Source organism: Pinus tabuliformis, chromosome X (genome assembly GCF_031772625.1).
Source record: "Pinus tabuliformis cultivar Carrire ecotype Pingquan chromosome X, CPIR1, whole genome shotgun sequence".
In the NCBI taxonomy this organism is placed as follows: domain Eukaryota; kingdom Viridiplantae; phylum Streptophyta; class Pinopsida; order Pinales; family Pinaceae; genus Pinus; species Pinus tabuliformis.
Genome location: NC_142308.1, coordinates 415,365,681 through 415,385,858, shown reverse-complemented (window position 1 = coordinate 415,385,858; position 20,178 = coordinate 415,365,681). Strand labels below are relative to the sequence as shown.

Here is a 20,178-nt window from a genome sequence, read left to right as displayed (position 1 = left end):
CCTGGATGAGACCAAGAGCTTACTCTAGACCCCGCTCCTTCCAGACAACATTATTTTTGATGGCACGCACCTGGGATGGGTACCGAGCCAAAAATTCAAAGATTGGGACCTCGCTGACCATGAGAAGGTCCCTCACCTTGAGACCGGCCACCTCATGAAGCCCAAGCAGAACATTTCTACAGGGGTTACAGAACTAGAGCCGTGAAAGTGGTTGTGTGGAGTAGAAAAGGCTGGGCTACTGAACTTGTTCTAGGTTTCCACCGTGCCCCAATAACCATTTCCGTCATCAGGAAGTTGCTTTGCCTGGTGCATGATGGGTGTTTGTGGCTGGAGGAGCCCATCCCCATCATAGCAGACTTGATTCACCATATCTCCCAGCTTCCATGTAAAGTAGAGGACCCCGCAGAAATCTTAGAGGGGAAGAGCAGTGACTTGGCCACTGCGGAGGCCATGAAGAAAAAATACAAGCTAACGAAGAATAAAAGGGGCTACGCCATATCCAACATCAATGACAAAGCAGTGAAAGTGGCAACCCAAATACTGGATGGTAAGGTTATGTGCAAGTGCTGCACAGACGAAGTACCCACATCAGTGGTCGCACTAGCTGAGCAGTACGTGGAGGGGGTCTAGTTTGACTAGTCCAAGTTCCTGTGCAAGGAGTTTTTAGGGAATTATCGCGAAGCTCAAGAACAGGGCAAAACGTTCCACTATGCATGGCTTCTGTTATCCATAGTGCTCTTGGCAAGGGAATTACCAGAGGATAGTCAATTCCCCATAATTGATAGTGACCTGCTAGAGGTCGCGAAGTATGCTTCGCTCTGGGCCATAAAGGATGCCAAGAGGATCTGCGACAGTAAAATATTTTGGTGTTCATGAAGATGAAGCTCGGAATGGAGATCAACCGCAAGCTGCGGTTGTCACCCATTGTCTACAATAGCCTGCAGAGTTTTGCGGAATTGAAAGTGCACATCCAGAACATTTACATCAGAGTGCGTAAGGACCCAACCAAACAGTGGATAAAGCTACACTTTGTAGCCACAAATGACGTCATTTTTAACATACTAGAGGCATCGTCGCCAAAGTGGTGCGCCCCAGACATCGCGGAGATAGATAAGTCGACGACATAAAGAAAGAAAGACAAGGCCAAGCTACGCATCGCATAGTTGGCCAAAAAGCGAATGAAGGAAGCACCAGTAGCAGAAGTGCGGGTGGTGCGGGACACTGCACAGACAACACTTGAGCAGGAACAAGTTGTAGCAGCAGCGCAGGAAGCAACCATGAAGGCGTGCGAGGACCAACCATCGCCTTCGCATGGGCAGGAAGTAGAGGAAGAAGAGGAAGGTGTGGACCCACGAACTGCTTTAGTTAAAGCGCTAGCACCCAGCCGAGCGGGCAGGGTTGCATAAGAATTTCAAGGCATCGAAGTTGTTGATTGACCCGATTACCCTAATGAGGGTGATCTACAAGACATTGACAAGACAATGCGTGATGTCACGTCTAAGGTCCTGAAGAATTTCATGCAGGAGAACCAGATTGTGTTGGGGGCCCTCAGAGCACAACTGCAGGAGTTGCAAGTGCACCCTCCATAGGCTGGTACCCTTTTGACCAGCCTCGCAATCGGCTCAATAGCACCAGAATAGATTTTGTGTGTGCGGATGACGAATACCATAGTGCTACCTAAAGGGGCAACTAGTGACATCAAATGAGGTTGATAGGCCTATGGTTAGTGCGTTGAAAGGTCTTGGTCTCAATATGGCTGCACTCCTGTGAGAGACCTTATATGTTTTGTAGGATGGGATAATTGCAGAGCTGTGAGCTAGGGAGAGCCGCGCACTACAAGTCCTCAGTGAGAAAAAAATCAATATGGAACAACTGAGCTTGCAGCGCGACGAAGTGGTGTTGCAAAATCAATAGCTGGTACAAGTAATAGATGACACTTTCCAAAGCGTCCCGGAGCTAGCCAGCCCAGCAAACATACTAGCAAAGGCGTAGATCCACAAGTTAGCAGCAAGGGTACAAGAGGTCAGGGAGGAAATGACAAAGGTTCAGCTAGAGCTGAAGCTTCAGATCGCCGAGATATGGTTAAAGGCACAACCGTCCACCCCTCTGGAAGTCAAAGAACAACGGGCTAGTGCTATCACTACAGGACTGGAGGAAATTATTAGTGCAGTGCGAGATTGCACTAGCATGTTGGAAGAATCATTTGAGGTCCTCACAAATCTGCTGAAGGACCCCAACATCTAGTGCTTAGAGACAGAGGCGCGAGAACTCCAACAGCAATATGACAGCGTCAAAGGAACTACGCAGATGGTGGCCCTCACTCAGAGGCTCGTGTGGCTGCAACAAGCTAAAGCGTTGAAAGAACAGGTGGACGCGGCATGACACAAGGAAGCAGTCCTGAAGGTGCACGTTCATCCTTAGATTGACGAGGCCTTCACCATCATAGAAGAAATTTAAGGCAAGCTCGCACAAATGCAGGGGATGCACGCCTTAATGCAGAGAAGAACTTCCGACGCAGAGGTCTCAGAACAATGTATGCAACAGATCCAACAAGCAACAGCTCAGTGTGCTGCTGACCTTGCTGCAGTTCGAGAACAATTGGAGGGACTCCGTGCAAAAGATCTCCGCGTCAAGAGAGCAACTTGAGGGTGAATCACGATGTTTTTTTGGGGGGCTTGTTGTTCATGGAATCCCCCCAAGGCATGTTTTGGGGTTTAAAGCCCAAGTTTTGACCGAATCTGGTTGTAAAATCTCTGCGAGTTGTGGGCGTGGGGCGTGAAAGTATGATAGAGTCACAGGGTTGTCCACCCTAATTTTTGTAATGTAATGTTGGCTGGATAGACCTACTGATGGTCCACGGACCATGGGATTGTATAAATAAAGCGAGGCTCTAAGTGTAGAAGATAACTAATAACTAAGAGAATAGAAGCATGAGAAGTCTAAGTGATTGAGTCGAAGTGTAAAGTGTGTCTGTGGGTTGTAGAGTAGGAGAAGGCTATGCAGCTGAGTGCGTAGATGCCTGCAGCTGAGTGCATAGGGCAAGTCGAGTCTATAACAGTTGGAAGAATCAATAACAAGAAGTTTCTCTATAATTATGTGTATCTTTTCCTAGTTTAATGCATGATTGGATATAATTTGCAAGTATACTATCTATTTACTGTGCGAACCTATATGAATGTTTTGTACTGTTAAGTATAACTTAAGACATTTAAGTAGGTGAAGGTGCTTAATTAATATTAGAAGATAAATAAGGTATCGAGAAATAGCGTAGAGCACGACACAACCCGTGGTTAGGGCTGCGCGAAGGCAGGGTATTAGGCCGCGAGGAACGAAAGGTGCGCGAAGCCACTAGCGCGCAGGAACAAACAAAGGACCAGTTGAACCTCTCAAACATCTCAAGGGTGCGGAAACCTGGTTCTAGCACCCTCCCATACTACTTTGAGTGAGACCTCAGTCTGCGCTCCACGGAATGTTGCCAAAAGGGCCAATAGTACAGGGATTTGTTTGGCTAATTAACTTTGAACCTGGGTCAGGCCCCAACAAGCCAACAATGGTGAAAGGTCAAACTAGGAATCTGATATGGTTAAATGATTCATGGCGTAAAGGGAGAAAGGGCTCATGAAATGATCTTTTAGTGCCTCATTTTTTTCAATCTGTGTTGTCATGCATGGAAATGTTTTTGTCTCATCACCACATGAGTCTTTAATAGTATTTCCCTTGCAGAGAATTTGTAGACCCATTTTTGAAGCTGAGGAGTAGAGAAAATCACCATATATGCATTTTTATTGCAGGAAACCACTAGGTCTGCAGGTCAATTCTTTGTTGAGCTGCACTCAATCAAAGTTCAACAAATGGGAAAAACCAAGGGACTGAGAAAGTCGAAGTAGCAGCAGGATATGTTTGAATTGTTTTTTTTGATGATGAGAAGCAAAGACAACCAAGGAAGCCTGTGATACCCTTAAGAGGAGTTTTCATGTAAGGGGGAGTAATCCAGATGAATATGAAGAGTTTGGTGAATCCAAATAATCTGAGCTACAAGTGGATGATGAGTGAAGAATTTGTTGAAGAAGAAAAGAAGGAGAACATAGATGCTCGTGAAACCCACTGTGCATAACCACAAGTGGATGAAAATTTTGTGATTCTAGCAATAAACATTGTTGATAACAATTTGATGATTCTAGCAACATAGCTTGCTGATGAAAATTTGGTGAATCAAGCAACAAAGCTTGCTGATGATAGTGAAGTTTTCATTGAAGTAGTGAATGCTATGGTGAATTCAACAATTAATATTGTTGATGTAAATTTTGATGAAGAATTATTGGGTAAATATGAATGGTTGCAGATGATGCAACAAAAACATCATATTGACATGATGTTGTTTGGTGAGATAATCCCACTTGAATCTGAAAACCAAGTGGAAGACAACATGTTTAGAACAACACAGGTTAGTACAAAAGTGGAAGAGATAGAGACAAAAATGGAGTCAGAGATAGAGGCAGAGAGAAGGAAGGAAGCCCACAAAGAGAAAATAGAGATAGAGGCAAAGGTAGAGAATGAAGCGAAACAAGAGAACACTCTCATTGCAGAGCAGAAGGAATAGAACCAATATGGTTTTGCAGATGTTTTTGTACTTACCATTGATTTCCAATGTGAAGGTAAACAGGAAAATTCTGAAGAAGAGTTAAATTTTTTTGAAACATGGCTTGCAACACCATATGTTGATGAAGTATACGTAGAGGTTGCAACTATAAACCTTGAAGACATCATGGATGATGAAAACCTTTATCAAATTTTGATGCATTGGAGTCCTTAACAAATGAAATTGTATTATGAACTTATCTTGTAGCAAAAGCTTAATGATGAAAAGAACACTACAAAGTTGACACGTGGTAGCAATTCACATACAAGCTGATTTTTGAAGAATTCTAGGACATGCTTAGACAACCTATAACAATGGAAGACCCGTGCCAACAAATGAAAAATCTAAATTTTGAAGGATACAACAATAAGAAAAAGCCGAAACAATTTAGAGGCTACGGGATCTGCAAGAAGATAAGAAGAAAAGTAATTTTTTTTTAAATTGTAAGCCTAGTTGAGACATAGACCATCAGGTATCTTAATAGAATTTTTACGTAGTTGTAATTAAGAGGGAGTGTTGGAGAATCTAATTCCAACCACCTTCTAGGTGTCACATCTGCCCATCTAGATGTCCTAGTTCAGTTTCAGTTAATCCATTTTAGTTTAGTCTCACTGAAGTCATTTATTGTTGATGTCCCTAATATCTTATTTATTCATAATACTGAGAAGAGCAATCCTCTTCTCTACAATTTTCATTTCTTTTCAGTCTTATATTGGCAACGATTTTCATTGTCTTTTTTTGTTGGAATGTAAAATATGAAATGATTGTTGAAATTAGTGGACTATTTATATGATAGTTTGAGTAGAAAACCAATTGAGAATTTGTGAATTCAAAATTACTATTCATAGAGAAATTAGTTAAAAATCCTTTTCATTATAAATATTAGAAATCTCAATTATTCCATTAAATGAACTAGATTGCGCATTTCTTGGAGTATAAAAGAAATCAATATGCATATTTTTTACTATTTTTTTTACCAGCTTACACTTTTTCATCTCTGCAAGATATCCATAACAAGGACTAAGTGTCAAACAATCAAAATCGTAAAAGCATTGTCAGGTAGTTGGTATGGTCATCTATTACATGTTTGGAGAATAGGTCTTGGTATATTCGTTTCCTCATCCGGTTTGCTGTTGCTCGGTCCTTCTCCTGCCACTGTGTCTCTATAGGAGGGGATCTCTCCCCTCCTGTATTCCTCTGTCATTGTTGTAATTTCTTGGTTTTAGTGCCACTTTCTGACTGATGTTTGTGGTTTTCTATGCCACCTACCTCATGGCCGCATGACCATTAGGGTTGCAGAGCTCCAAGAAAACCCTCATGTTCCTTTGATCGTGGTTGATAACATATACATAATATTTCCATGCACCAACAACATATGTGAGAACCAAGAGTACATCCAACATCACAAGGCATAGAACTAATCAGCAACATCATCAACCAACATATTCAATGAACATAAAATATGTATATTTCTTATCAATGTTTGACAACTACTACTTTTTCAAATTGTAACACCCTCCTCCAACATATACCTAAGTAACTAGCCAACCGGGGTAAACATGTGACAAAAAGTTACTATGATATGATTCGACCTCCTACTCCACCTTAAATAAGTGGACCCGATGGAAACACACCATACAGACCTTCCACATTAACAACAAGACTCCTAGGAACCATCCCAACCTCTTTGGGAACCAGCCCGTGGGTCCCACTGAGTTTTTAAACCATTCAACAACCGGATGCTCCCTTGATATTGGCATGCATGAATCTAGGGTGATCTAGACACTCCCACAACATGGGTATGCATGCGCCTAGGGAATTTTATGCCCAGTGCCTGTGTCTATGGGATTTAAGCCACTTTTTCATTCCCAGAGCCCAGGTCACTGCCCAGAACTAAATGGCACCTTCAAAACAAAAATATAATAATGGAATAATGACACAAATGAAACTACTTGAACAAGGACTTGACTGGACTCCCTACTAGCCATGATAGGGATTTCGTCAAACATATCATAAATGTGTAATCTACTAGTTTAAACAACATATCTGAGCATAGGGGTTTCATACATATCTCAGAATTGCTAAGAAGCATTGTGACCTTATATCATTAGTTGTAATTTCATCTATTAGGCCATAGATACATTGTTCATTCATTTATAAATCAAAACATGATGGGATCCTTACATCATCACTGTCATAAAACATGCTCATAGCCAAGATATAACCAACAACATAACAATGATAATACAACCATCAATATCACATAATAACAAGTACACTTACCCATCATTTACAAGAGGAAAGATCTCTTATTAACATATGCAAAATGAAAACAGGTCTGGGACTTCCATGTGCCACTTGACCGTAGCTATGGTTGAGCCCAATCTCTCTTCAGCCAGTCACCCCCGTGCTATATTCCAAACATGAATGTGGGATCTCGTAAAACAAATCAATCAAAAACATTCAAGGCTTCCAAAGGAAAAACCACCTCAACTGATAAAATAATGATTCCACCTCACAGTTTGACATCAAAAAGTCACCACCAGATTGGTCTCTACCCAAGCCTTCCAGGGCTCCAAAGTGTTTGTTCCAACCAAGGCTTCTAGGATTAGTAACTCAGCCCACAACTGTCGCCAGAATTCTAGAGAATTTTTCCAATGAGGGCTTCCAAGACTAGTAACTCAACCCACAAAGGGCTTCCAGAGCGTTTGTCCAACCAAGGCTTCTAGGACTAATAACTAAACCTAACCCAAGATGTTACATGGCTTCTAGAGCGTTTGTCCAACCGAGGCTTCCAGGAACTAGTAACTCAACCTAAGTTAAAGGAAACATGAGAACCAACTAGAAAAACAAATAAATAAACCCACAATAGCATGGTTATCCAGGAAATGGAAAGACTAGGCAAATCTATAGTCAATCCAGGCAATCCTCCATGCCAGTGACAGATCATAACCAATAAACCACATGGATATGCCATGCATGCCAAAATTAGTGAGGTAAACATACATGCAACTCTGTGCCTACAAGAAAAACCCATTGTAGTTGTTGATCACGATGCCTTCTTGCACTTTTCCTGCATTTCTTTTGCCTTCTTGCTCCAAATTCCAAGTATGCCACACTCCTCCAAGAGTGCTCCAAAAAATCTTTGTGTGTCCAAGAGTCTGTGAGAGAGAGAATAGAGAGAGAGAGATCCACCAAAACTTGGCAAAAGATTCACCGACCAAGCCTAAGAAAAATCTTGCCAACTGATCCTTAGAAGCTTTTTATTAATGAGGCCTCTATTTTCTTCATTTTCTGTTATTTTCCTTCATTTTCCTCCTCACATGCAACTTGTTATCTTTCACCTCCCTTTTCTCCTAATTTCATTTATTTTCATAAATAAAATTCCAATTAATGCCTCTTGCCTTTTCCATTTCATTTTCCAAATTACTTTATCCATAATAACCAAAATGAATACCCACTAGGATGTTTTTCCCACCATTTAGCTTTGAATATGTGTCCCATGACCATGGTCTTATATATTTTGACATGGATTTTTAACCAGGGCTATTACAGAACCCTCTCCCTTGGGGGAACATCGTCCTCGATGTTCAATGATACCTATAACCAATTAGACTACTTAAAACAAAACATACTTCACATGGATCTTTATAACACACCTCGTTGCAGTATTTACAAGGATAACTGCAGAAACATGACAAAAATATCATGTACTAGAGCTTTATGACACAACTCATTACGATATTTACAATAATAATCACATATATGCACATACACATTTTCTTCACCCAAGAAATAAGAACAATTTCTATGGACCTTTATAAATCCATCTCGATACAATATTTACAATAATACACATATGCACATTTTCTCAACCATCAAATAAAAGGATACGATGCCCGTAAGGGAATCTAGAGCCTTACACCTCCACCCTCAAAGTACAGCTCCTTCTCAGGAAGTCCATAATCCATTATCAAAGTCAAAGATGCATCCAATGTCAAGCGCTATAATCCTACGCCACTTGTCCTCTTAGCGAATAGTTACCGATTGATTGTTCCAGGGCGCACTACCAATGTGCATCTGATTTTGTCTAGCAATGCTAATGAAAAAAACAAATCCATCCCCAACCTTCCCTTTTCTACTACATAATCCTCTAGGCAATGCACCCTAATTAGATTAGACCCTTTTTATGCTGGATTCGACAACCTTCTTATCTTACCGGAGAAAGACAGATGAAAAGCAGCCTCGATCACCCCTTCTGTGCAGTCACTTGCCTTCTAAGTTCCTTGACATCTCCTATCTTGAGTTATCGAACTCTTGGAAAGGCTTCCTTGCATCAGAAGGTCAAACAACCAAGGCATATACCTGCCTCAAAACCATCGTACTAGTCATAGCATGTTCATGGAAATCAATGTAAACTATTGGGTACGAGTGTTCCATAATGGCCTTGCTCTTGAGGTGCTTTACCAACGTACTATTTCTTGTTCGAAATCATTTTGCTACTACTGCTAATCCTTGCAGCCAATTTCAACCACCAAACCTAGCATTTGCTTCCTGTACCAAGTACATAACTTCCATTAGATTTAAAATAAATTGAAATAAATTCACATCATACCTCTTTGGTATCTCGTCAATAAGGTACACTTGAAATCATATTTACTTCATGTCACAACAAGTCAAACTAATTTTTTGATCAAATCATCATGAATAAACATATCACATTGAGTTAGCTCAAAATCAACCATCATAAATTAGCCTGACAGACTGACCCTGACCCTGGCCAATAATTAGCCAATCTTCTACGTTCCCAAGCTCCTATTTCCTTTCATGGTTGAATAAGGAATTATCCCCCTATTAAGTAGGGAGATTCCCCATATTAATTAGGGAAAATTTTCATTGGGAATTGTGTGATTTCTTTAGGCTTTTCTATGGCTGCATGCACCACCTATACAACTTGGAAAAATATACAATTGATAGTACACTACCCTTGAAGTCCAATGTCAACTTGGTAACTCATGTTATCTGTATGCATCAATTATTCTAGACTAATTGATGAGTTAGCTGAAAGATCAGTTGGAATTACACCTCACTATTGGACCCTCCACTAGTCCTTAATCAGTTTGAGCTAGTTAAACTCATAATGACTTAAATTAATTGAACCTTATTGCTAGAAATTAACAATCAATCATAACTAAACATAATGCAAGTCTTTGCAACTCGAATTAACTGAGTTAACTGACTGACAAGGCCATGTCACCTTAGTTAACTACCTCCAAGTATTTTACTGAAATTGAAATTCGATTTTTATCCTAATTTAATCAAGGCAAAATTAAATTAGGATTTTCTTGTTGCATTTTCAACAACTTTTAGCTTTTATAGAACTCGAAGGCTTTAGGAACCCATCTTTAGAAGCTCAAGTTTTTTTGGATTTACCAACTCTAAGGCCCAATCTAAAGACATTTCAATGGGAGAAATGCCAGGTAGATAGATTCTCCTAATTTAATCAAGAAAAAATTAAATTAGGATTCTCTTGCTGCATTTTCAACACCTTTTAGCTTTTCCAGAACTCAAAGCCTCTAGGGACCCATATTTAGAAGCTCGAGTTTTTTTGGATTTACCAACTCTAAGGCCCAATCTATATATGAACTTCTTACCATCAATTCACAACAACTTCTTGGCAAGTTCTCTATAAGCATTGGCATAACCGAGCATGACAAGTATCTCACTAAGTTATTTTCCAAATGAAAAAAACTCAGTCCCCTATGAATGTTTTTCCACAATGGCTAACCTATAAAACAATGAGCATAACTGCATTTTTTGAGAATTCATCTTTTTTAGACCATGATGGGCCTAAGAATGGTAGCACATTGAATCATGGACGATTAATTTCAACTATAAGGAGTGGACATCACTGGATTAGTTCCTTACCAATGAGAAACATAGAAAGGTTGAGCATGTTATAGGCATCCCCTTATCGTTGCAATGAATACTAAGAGATGGTTCTAGTAGAATTATTTTTTAAAAAAACATCAGAGTTGAAGTTCCAGTTCAAAAATATCCAAAATTTAATTTTGTTGGATGTCTCATTCATCTTAGACACAACTCACTACAATGAGTTGAAGCTGCCACTAAATGTCGTGTTCTATTCAAAGGAGAGGGTTAAATTAAAGACCCTTCAAGGGTAATTTCAATATCCCTGGAGGCCATGATGAAGGAGAAGCTAAGGTATGAAAATCTCCATGAGCCTCTGCACATCATTATGGAGGACAAATTTCTTGCAAGTATCATATATGCTCACTTACTGCATGTGCGAGACATATTAGAAAAATTGTTGAAATCTATCAATGAGCCACAATATTTTTTCAAGAAGCAAAAATTAAGAGAGTTGAAAATTCTAAATGGTACATTGCAAGAATATGGTTCGTCCATTGTTGGTTTAATATCTCTAGTCAACAATAGTAACCTAGGAATAAAAAAGACAACACACTACCAACCATACTTATCATATCTTGTTGGTTGAAAGGGACACACCCGCGCAGGCAAAATGGATGACAAAAAAACTTTGAAGCTTAGTATTTCTAGTCAACAATAGTAACCTAGGAATAAAAATGACAACACGCTAGTAACCATACGTATCATATCTTGTCAGTTAAAAGGGACACACCCACTCAGGCCAAATGGATTACAACAAAAACATTGAAGCTTAGTATCTATAGCCAACAGTAGTAATCTAGGAATAAAAAGGACAACAAGCTAGCAACCATACTTATCATATCTTGTCGGTTGAAAGGGACACACCTGTGTAGGCCAAATGGATGACAACAGAAACATTGAAGTGCACTTTCTCTCATTTGGTGCACAAAGTGGTGATGGTTCCCATTCTAAACAGAGAGGAATTGGGAAACCAAGAAAGACACACCAATAAGAAACATATAAGTGAATGGCAACCAAGAAAATATGCACTCCTTTCTTGGGAACATCTAAAATTCAAAAAGAGAGAAACATCTAAAAACTAGTAAAGAAGGAAACATTTCTATATATTTGTCTTATCTAATTATAATAATATAATTGATTTATTCTAATATTTTCTAATTAAATTAATAAACATAATGTTAACATTATAAATTGCTCATCTCTCCCTCGTAATAAAACTACATTGTTATATATGTGATTTTCTGGACAATTTTTTTTAGATCTGCATGTAGATCATTAATGGTCTTTGGTTTGGAGCAAATAGGACATTTCTCAACCGCCAATATACTCTTTGAAAATAACCATTTAAAAGGGTGCCACTGATATGAGACCAACCATTCAACACCTCTCAGTTTGTATGAAAACTTGTAAGGTCATTAAGTCTTGCTCATCCTCATATTCCATTTGAACTTTTTAGTTGAACAATAGTATTCCGTCCAAACATTTCGTTTGAAAATTACCATTGAATACTATAGGTGGGAACCAAAACCAACTTTTTGTGCAGGAGAATATGAAGTTTCATTCTATCATGGGTAGATTTATCATCTGAGGTTGTCTTCATCATTTATTTTGTGGAGATGTTCAGGCAAACTAACTTTTGCAATGTCCTCATGCTCACGTTTCTTCCCTTTTGAAGACGGGCAAAATATTACAATCCCTGGTCTATCTACTCTTGTTACAATCCCTGGATATCTGAAATAAATCCTTTTGTCTATAAATTTGTGGATCTTGGGTGATTAAACAAGCTCTTCACCAATAAAGGATTATTACATCATATTGAAAGAATAAATGATTATTTAAGCTTATCAATTATTTTTATTTTTATGGAGTACCCAATATTCCATCATGGTTATAATTGAGATCACCACTGAGATCCAATCCTATGATAGTCATACATGTCGATCTTAGGAGAGTTCATGTGGTATATAGAAAAATCCAACCTTTATCTCCATACATTAGGTAGATACTATTTGTTGCTCAACGAAATTTACTCCAAAATTACCTTTTTCTAAGAGGTATGGAAAGTCCATTTCTGACATATCACTCACACAATCTCCTCCTAATTAACATTTTCCGCAGTTGATTTTCTACAGTTGATTCTATTTGACACAAACGTTTTCTAATTTCCATTTATGATGGCAGACTATTGATTATCAAAGTGTATTCATTCCAAAGCATTTGAAATTGGACTTCTAGATATTTAGAAGCCATGACACAAACATTTTCTAATTTCCATTTATGATGGCAGACTACTAATTATCAAAGTTTGTATTCATTCCAAAGCATTTGAAATTGGACTTCTAGATATTTAGAAGCCATGATTTTCAATATTAAATCTCAAATACATTGGAGTGGCTGCAAATTAATGCATGCCAAGCCAACAAGAAAAATGAAGAGGAACACAAAGACCTATACCACTATTGATTAATAATTTTCCTAAATTATGTGATTTAGATAACATTCAGGACGACACCAAGCCTATCACCTACTATTCTAATAAGGCTTCGAATTCAATAGTATGATATATCATGTTCAAACCACCCTTTTTCTCACTTTAATGAGAGTGATTCTTGCTAAGATATTTGTATATATATTAAATTTTAGACAAAAATATGTCATTTCTTAAAACTCCCTTGTACTAGGAGCTACTATAATTCATTTGGTGTGTCCTATAACATTAATTTCAAATAAAAATATTTGAAATTGGCTATGTAGCCCCACTCAATCACATTAGTTTCAAATAAAACATTGAAATTGGATGTGCAGCCACACTACCACCAGATGTGTAGGCCATTTTTTCAAAATCTCGCTTCTTGGAAATATCGATCATGTTTTTGTTTGTGCAATTGGCCACTCATTAATGGGCATGACTAATTCAAAATTCTCCCTTCATGAGTATGAAAAAAGGACACAAAATATATAAATCTTTATATTATTTTATTCTTAACGTAAATGTTGTTGGAAAAATCACTGCACCTCTATGGAATCCATAATTTCCACCCTGGCGATCCTAGTTACTGGTTTAGAATGTTTACCAAAACCTGCGGGTTTTGGTGTAACGGAAAACCTCTTCATGGTATCAGAGCTTGGAGCCAGGTTCGATTCCCCCAAGTTGCATTTGTTAGAGGTACTACACACCCAGGGCCTTCATTACTAGCAAATGTGGACACTTAGTTAGAGCATGGGACTACTTGCAAGATCTTTTCTGCATGATTTACTCCCTAATTTGCTCCTCCTTTCACTCCTCAACTAGCTAGTTCTCTCTGGAACTTGCTGTAGGTGTTGAGTCCTCTCATCGATCACCACTATGGCGCATTACCTTGGGATCTTCACCCCGTAATGCTATATCATGAGCTTTGTAGCCTATTTTCTGAATCAATCATTCTTTTTTATTCTTTTGATTCTTTTAGTGTTTTTTCTTTGCAAAGCTATGTGTTCAGCCTTTACTAGCTAGATTCATCTGTGCAGGTTTTCTAACACATTTAGATGGTATCAGAGCCTAGACCCAGGTTCGATTCCCGAGAGTTGCATTTGAGGGGGGACCTCTTCACGGTATCAGAGCCTGGACCCAAGTTCGATTCCCTCGAGTTACATTTGGGGGGGGGGGTGGTGTTAGAAGAATCACCGCACTTCTATGGAATCCATAATTTCCACCCTGGGATCCTAGTTACTGGTTTGGAACATTTACCAACACCTGTGGGTTTTGGTGTAATGAAAAACCTCTTCTTGGTATCAGAGCCCACAAGTTGCTAGATAAAAGGCACATCAGTACTTTATTTTGCAGGTATTATAGCTTGGAGATCGAAGATCGACAGAAAAATGGAGTTTCCTAAAGCATTGATCCTAACACTGTAAAAATATCATGAATGAAAGGACCAAATGGCTCGATACCTTTGTCAGAAAGCGTTGTACAGGATTACCATGGCTACATAAGTGGAACCCACTTCAGCCATAGATAAATCCATGTACCTCAACTGCATGGATGAGGCCCACAGATCCATATCCATGTGCATCTCCCCAGAGTTGCAATTTCATCTATTTGCCTACAATACTCCTAATGAGATTTGGAAAAAGGTTGAATAACTCTATAGGAAATAGGATGAGATGAAAGGACATCTGCTCAAAGTGGAGCTGCTCTCATTGGATCCATGGAACTATGACAGAATTCAAGACTCCTTCACCAAATATAATGATCTATTGCTGCAACTCAAGGGTTGTGGAATTGACAAATCCAAGGAGGAGAGTCACCAAGTTCTCTCTATTATGTCAAAGCTTCGACCAGAATAATCTATCTTTGTGTATACATTTCATTCAGTAAGGCTCGTAATAGGTAAATCCTACACTATGCCTTCTCTCAAAGAGTTCATGGAGTCCCTCACTTTTGAGCAAGATAAACTCATTGGCATGGGGAAAATCAAACCTCCAAAAGTGCATGCACTAATTGTGCATGATGGCAGCCACAATAAAAATTACATATCTGATTCAAATTAGAAAAATCAGCAGCAAAAAGACAAGGGCAAAGCGCATTCCCATCCAAAGAAGGAAGGGTACACCAAGCCTTCAATGACTCCTCCGGCTCCAGAAATGAGAAAGGGAAGAAAGGATACAAATTCACCTATTGTCATCGAGGATTCCATTCGAAATCCTCCTGCATGAAGAAAAAAAATGACCAAATGGAAAAAATCCTTCAGAAGCACAACCTTGGGGACCACATCCCTCAGGGCACCAAGAAGAAAACTGAGGATCTGCCACACCGGGAAAGGTAACAATTTTCATGCTTTAGTTGGAATTAACTCTTCCCCTGATGCATGGATTATAGATTCTGGTGCATCACATCATATGGCTGCTGCAAACGAAGTCTATTCCTCTTTGGATGCATGCAAAGGACCTCCCATCCTCATGGGAGATGACTCACCTATTGAGGTCACCAGAAAAGGTAGAGTAGAACTTTTACATGGAAGCTTTGAAGATGTGCTTCATGTTCCAAAACTTTCGGTAAACCTGATTTTAGTTTATCATATCACTCATTCCAGCACTAGAAAGAGAGTGGAATTCACTCCAGATGCAGTGAACATATATGACCTACATAGCAGCTCCAAAATTTCAACCGGTGAGGTAAACAATGGAGCCATACTGTGTACATTTTCTGAATTTATTGAATCTGAATCCTCCTTATTGCTTACACATGCTAATGATAGTAGTAGGCTTTGGCACGAGAGGTTTGGTCACTTAAATTATAGTTATATGCAGTAGCTAAGCAAGCATGAGCTGGTGGAAGCCAAATATTAGTTTCTCCAAAGGAGTTTATGAAGGGTATGTCCTTGGCAAACATCCTAGAGAAAATTTGACACCAGCAAGACTCACGAGCATCTTCTCCTCTAGATATGATCCATAGTGATCTCATGGGGCCTTTTCCTCATCCTTCCATCAACAAAGCAAGGTATGTGCTTACATTTATTGATGATTTTTCATAGTATACTTGGGTGTATCTTCTCAGGGTCAAATCTGAAGTTTTTGCACACTTTGAAGATTTCAAAGCACTAGTTGAGACACAGTCAGAGAGAAAGATCAAAGCCCTCCGTACAGACAATGGGGAGGAATATGTTAACACAACACTTTAGAACCTTTGCCTTAAGTCCGACATACAACTACAACACACAGTTTCATACACTTCGCAGCAGAACAGAGTTGCTGAGAGAAAGAACCGATCTCTCAAAGAGATGGCTTCCTGCATGTTGCATGCTAATTCACTACCTCATAAGCTATGGGTTGAAGCACTTAATTGTGCTAACTACATCCAGAACAGATCTCCTCATAGGTCTATCAAGGATCAGACCCCCTTTGAGGCTTGGAGTAGCACTAAACCAGAGGTCACCCACTTCGATGTTTTCAGTTCCCGAGCATGGGCCAGGATCTCCTCTGAAAAGAGGAAAGCTCTTGTTCCACAAAGCATTGAGTGCATCATTATTGGATACCCTAATGGTGTGAAGGGATACCGACTCCTGATTTCCTCTACGGACAAGCTCATCATTGAGCGAAGTGTCAAATTTGAGGAAAGTCTCTTGCATGCACCTCAATTTCCACATGCAGAAACCTTTTATCTACCTCATGTCCGAGATGATGAATCAGTACACTCAGATGTAGATACAAAGCATGCAGATGCCGAGGTAGAGTATGCAGATGTAGAGACAGAGTCTTTAGATACAAATCTAGTGCATGCATATGATAATCCACATCTAAGCCCAGATCGAGCTTCGAGTAGTGAATAAACTTCCCCTGTCATAAAACAGAGAAGAAGGAGCTTAAGTGAGATATATGCACAAGACCACTCAGCTAGTAGAAATGGTCTTATGGGGGATAATTTTGATCCATGGAGGATTAGCTCAGAGTTTATTGAGCCTCCTCTTGCCCTCACTACCATTGAACCAATGCCATCTTGACATTGTCATTTGGTTCAATCTTCTGATTCGTAGTCTTATGCTGAGGCTGTTGGGCATCCCTCTTGGGAGTCTGCCATGGAGGAGGAGTATAACTCCCTCCTTGAGAACCAGACCTAGGATCTAGTCCCCCTTCCTTTAGGAAGGAAACTTGTCCGATGCAAATGGGTCTATAGGACCAAGAGTGCTGCAGATGGGAAAATCATTGGACAGAAAGCCAGGCTAATAGCTAAAGGCTTCTAGCAAGAGCATGGCATTGATTATGATGAGACCTTTGCTCCAGTAGCAAAGATGGATTCCATACGCCTTGCACTTGCCATTGCGGCTACCCAGGGGTGGGAAGTACATCAGATGGATATTGAGAATGCCTTTCTTCATGGAGACCTATCTGAGGAGATCTACATGGAGCAACCACATGGTTTCATTCAGGATTCATCTTTGGTCTGCAGACTGAAGAAGTCTCTCTACGGCCTTAAGCAAGCCCCGAGAGCTTGGTATGCGAAGATGGATTCTTTTCTCCTATCACAAAACTTTGAAATATATAAATCTGATCTGAATGTTTACATGCTCAAGACACATGATTCTCTTCTTATCTTAGTTTTGTATGTGGATGATCTCCTGATCACCGACAACTCAACTTCAGCCATTGCTATAGTTAACAGGGCCTTGCATGATAGGTTCTTGATGACGGACATGGGTCCATTACACTTCTTTCTTGGTCTTGAGATCAGCCAGGATGCCATAGGCATCAAACTCTCTCAGGCTAAGTATGCATGGGATTTGCTCGAGAGATTTCACATGATTGACTGCGAGCAAGCACCGAATCCTTTTCTGTCTGGGGTCTGCCTTGAGGATGGAGGTGACACTCCATTAGTTGACAGTACTCTCCACCGACAGCTAGTGGGGAGCTTACTGTACCTCACCCACTCCAGACCAGATATCTCAAAAGCAGTAGGGGCAGTTTCCAAATACATGCAGGAGCCGCATGAGCTACACTGGAATGTTTCAAAGCGCATCCTCCGGTATGTGCAGTGCACCCTCACCTTCGGGATTCACTATGTAGCAGGCATTTCATTCAATCTCCTTGGCTTTACAAATTCTGATTGGGCGGGTGACAACATTAGTCGCAAGTCCACCTCCAAATATTCACTCAGTTTAGGGTCTGGCCCTATCTATTGGTCGAGCAAGAAGTAGGTTTCTATTGCTCTCTCTTTAGTTGAGGCCAAGTATAGAGGAGTAGTCAAGATCACCATTCAGGCTCTGTGGCTGCAACACTTCTGCATTGAGTTGGGCGTCCAGTTCCACCACCCCACTGTCATCTGGTGTGACAACCAGAGCACTCTCAAATTTTGCAGGGATCTAGTACAATGACAACAAATGAAGCACATAGAGATCCATATGCACTACATGAGAGATACATGATCCGGTCATTGATTTGCAATTCTGTCCTTCAGCAGAACAGACTGTAGACATCTTCACCAAGAAATTCATTGAGCATAATTTTCACTCTCCGCGCAATCGTCTTGGAGTGAAGGACATAGTTGCTCAACAACTATCTTTTCTTCCTCTTTTCTTTTGATTACATTGTATTTTGAGGGGGGGGGGGTTTCCCTCGAGGTTTTCCCTCTTTCCTGAATTTTAGTACAAGTTGCACTGTATTTTGGGTGACCTTTGGCTTTAGTTTCCAGGGCCCATTCTCTATTTTTCCCCATAGTGGTGTTTAGGGGGGGGTGTTGGACGTACTACACAACTAGGACCTTCATTACTGGCACATGCGGACACTTAGTTAGAGCATGGGACTACATGCAAGATCCTTTCTACATTATTTACTCCTTGATTTGCTCCTCCTTTCACTCCGCAACTGGCTAGTTATTCTACATGATTTACTCCTTGATCTACTCCTCCTTTCACTCTGCAACTGACTAGTTCTCTTCAGAACTTGTTGTAGGTGTTGAGTCCTCTCATTGATCACCACTATGGTTCATTACCTTGGGATCTTCACCTAGTAGTGTTATATCATGAGCATTGTAACCTATTTTCTGAATCAATCATTCTTTTTTGTTCTTTCGATTCTTTTAGTGTTTTTTCTCTGCAAAGTTGTGTGTTCAACCTTTACTAGCTAGATTCATCTGTGCGGGTTTTCTAACACATTTACAAATGTAAGCATTTCTGATACGCCTCTGTGGAAATATTCCTAAAGATGTTGTGAATAAGGAATTAGTTACCATTGATTTTTTAAAATTTTCTCTAGTTCTTATTCACAAAAAGTCTTCCTCATTCTCTCGAGCTTATGTTCTAAAATGTATGCCTCGATTTTAAAGGCATTTGAACTGTAATCATCTCTATCTATTCCTTGGAGGTATATCTTTGAATTATCTGAGATTTAATAGTCCTTTTATATGTCTACATCCTTGCAAAACAAGAAGCAACCTAATACAAACAAATAAGAAATCTAAAAATTAACTCAATCACTTCTTTAATATTGTCACAACCATCCTATATTTTCTTCATTGAGAATTACTGTCAGTGACTTGAGCCAATAGTGGTGCATATTTTTTGACAGGAGATGGGGAGCTAATAACGTAGGTCTCATATTTGGGAAGTAGAATTTAGCTGTCCAACTCATGTTTTAATGCAGAGATGCTACTCCTCAAGAGATACTATTGAAACGTATGAATGTGAATGTGATTTATGTTTGTAGTTTATTAAATGTTTAGATTATGTAGTTTTATGTATTTTAGTTTGGACCTACAAAAAAAGCATACACTACCTCAAAAAAGCATACAAGTCTACCCGGTTACCAAGATAAGGATAACTGATGATTCCTTGGCCATATGATTGGATGGGAGTCTTTAGAAATGGTTTCATCTCTGCAGAGTTCTCCCATGTCTCCAAGAAGATACGTCAAAAAAGTCTCTAAATGTATTCATGATTGATTCTACTTTAATGTTTTTTGCATTTCGTTATCGTTTAAAGAGATTTGGCAAAGATGATAAGCTACTTTTCTAGGTCGTAACATTTACAAGGCTATCCACTATTTAATACACTTTATTTTAGAATTCAAAGGGTGATGGGAGGTTGGATATGGAGGAATATGGAGATGGGTTTTTCGGTGGTTGTGAGTTAATA

At 39.6% G+C, this 20,178-nt stretch overlaps 1 pseudogene; it reads left to right on the top strand.

The window, feature by feature from the left end:
• The first annotated feature begins 1,178 nt into the window (after positions 1-1,178).
• LOC149140304 (KH domain-containing protein At5g56140-like) overlaps positions 1,179-20,178 on the top strand; it is a 36,576-nt pseudogene continuing 17,576 nt past the window's right edge.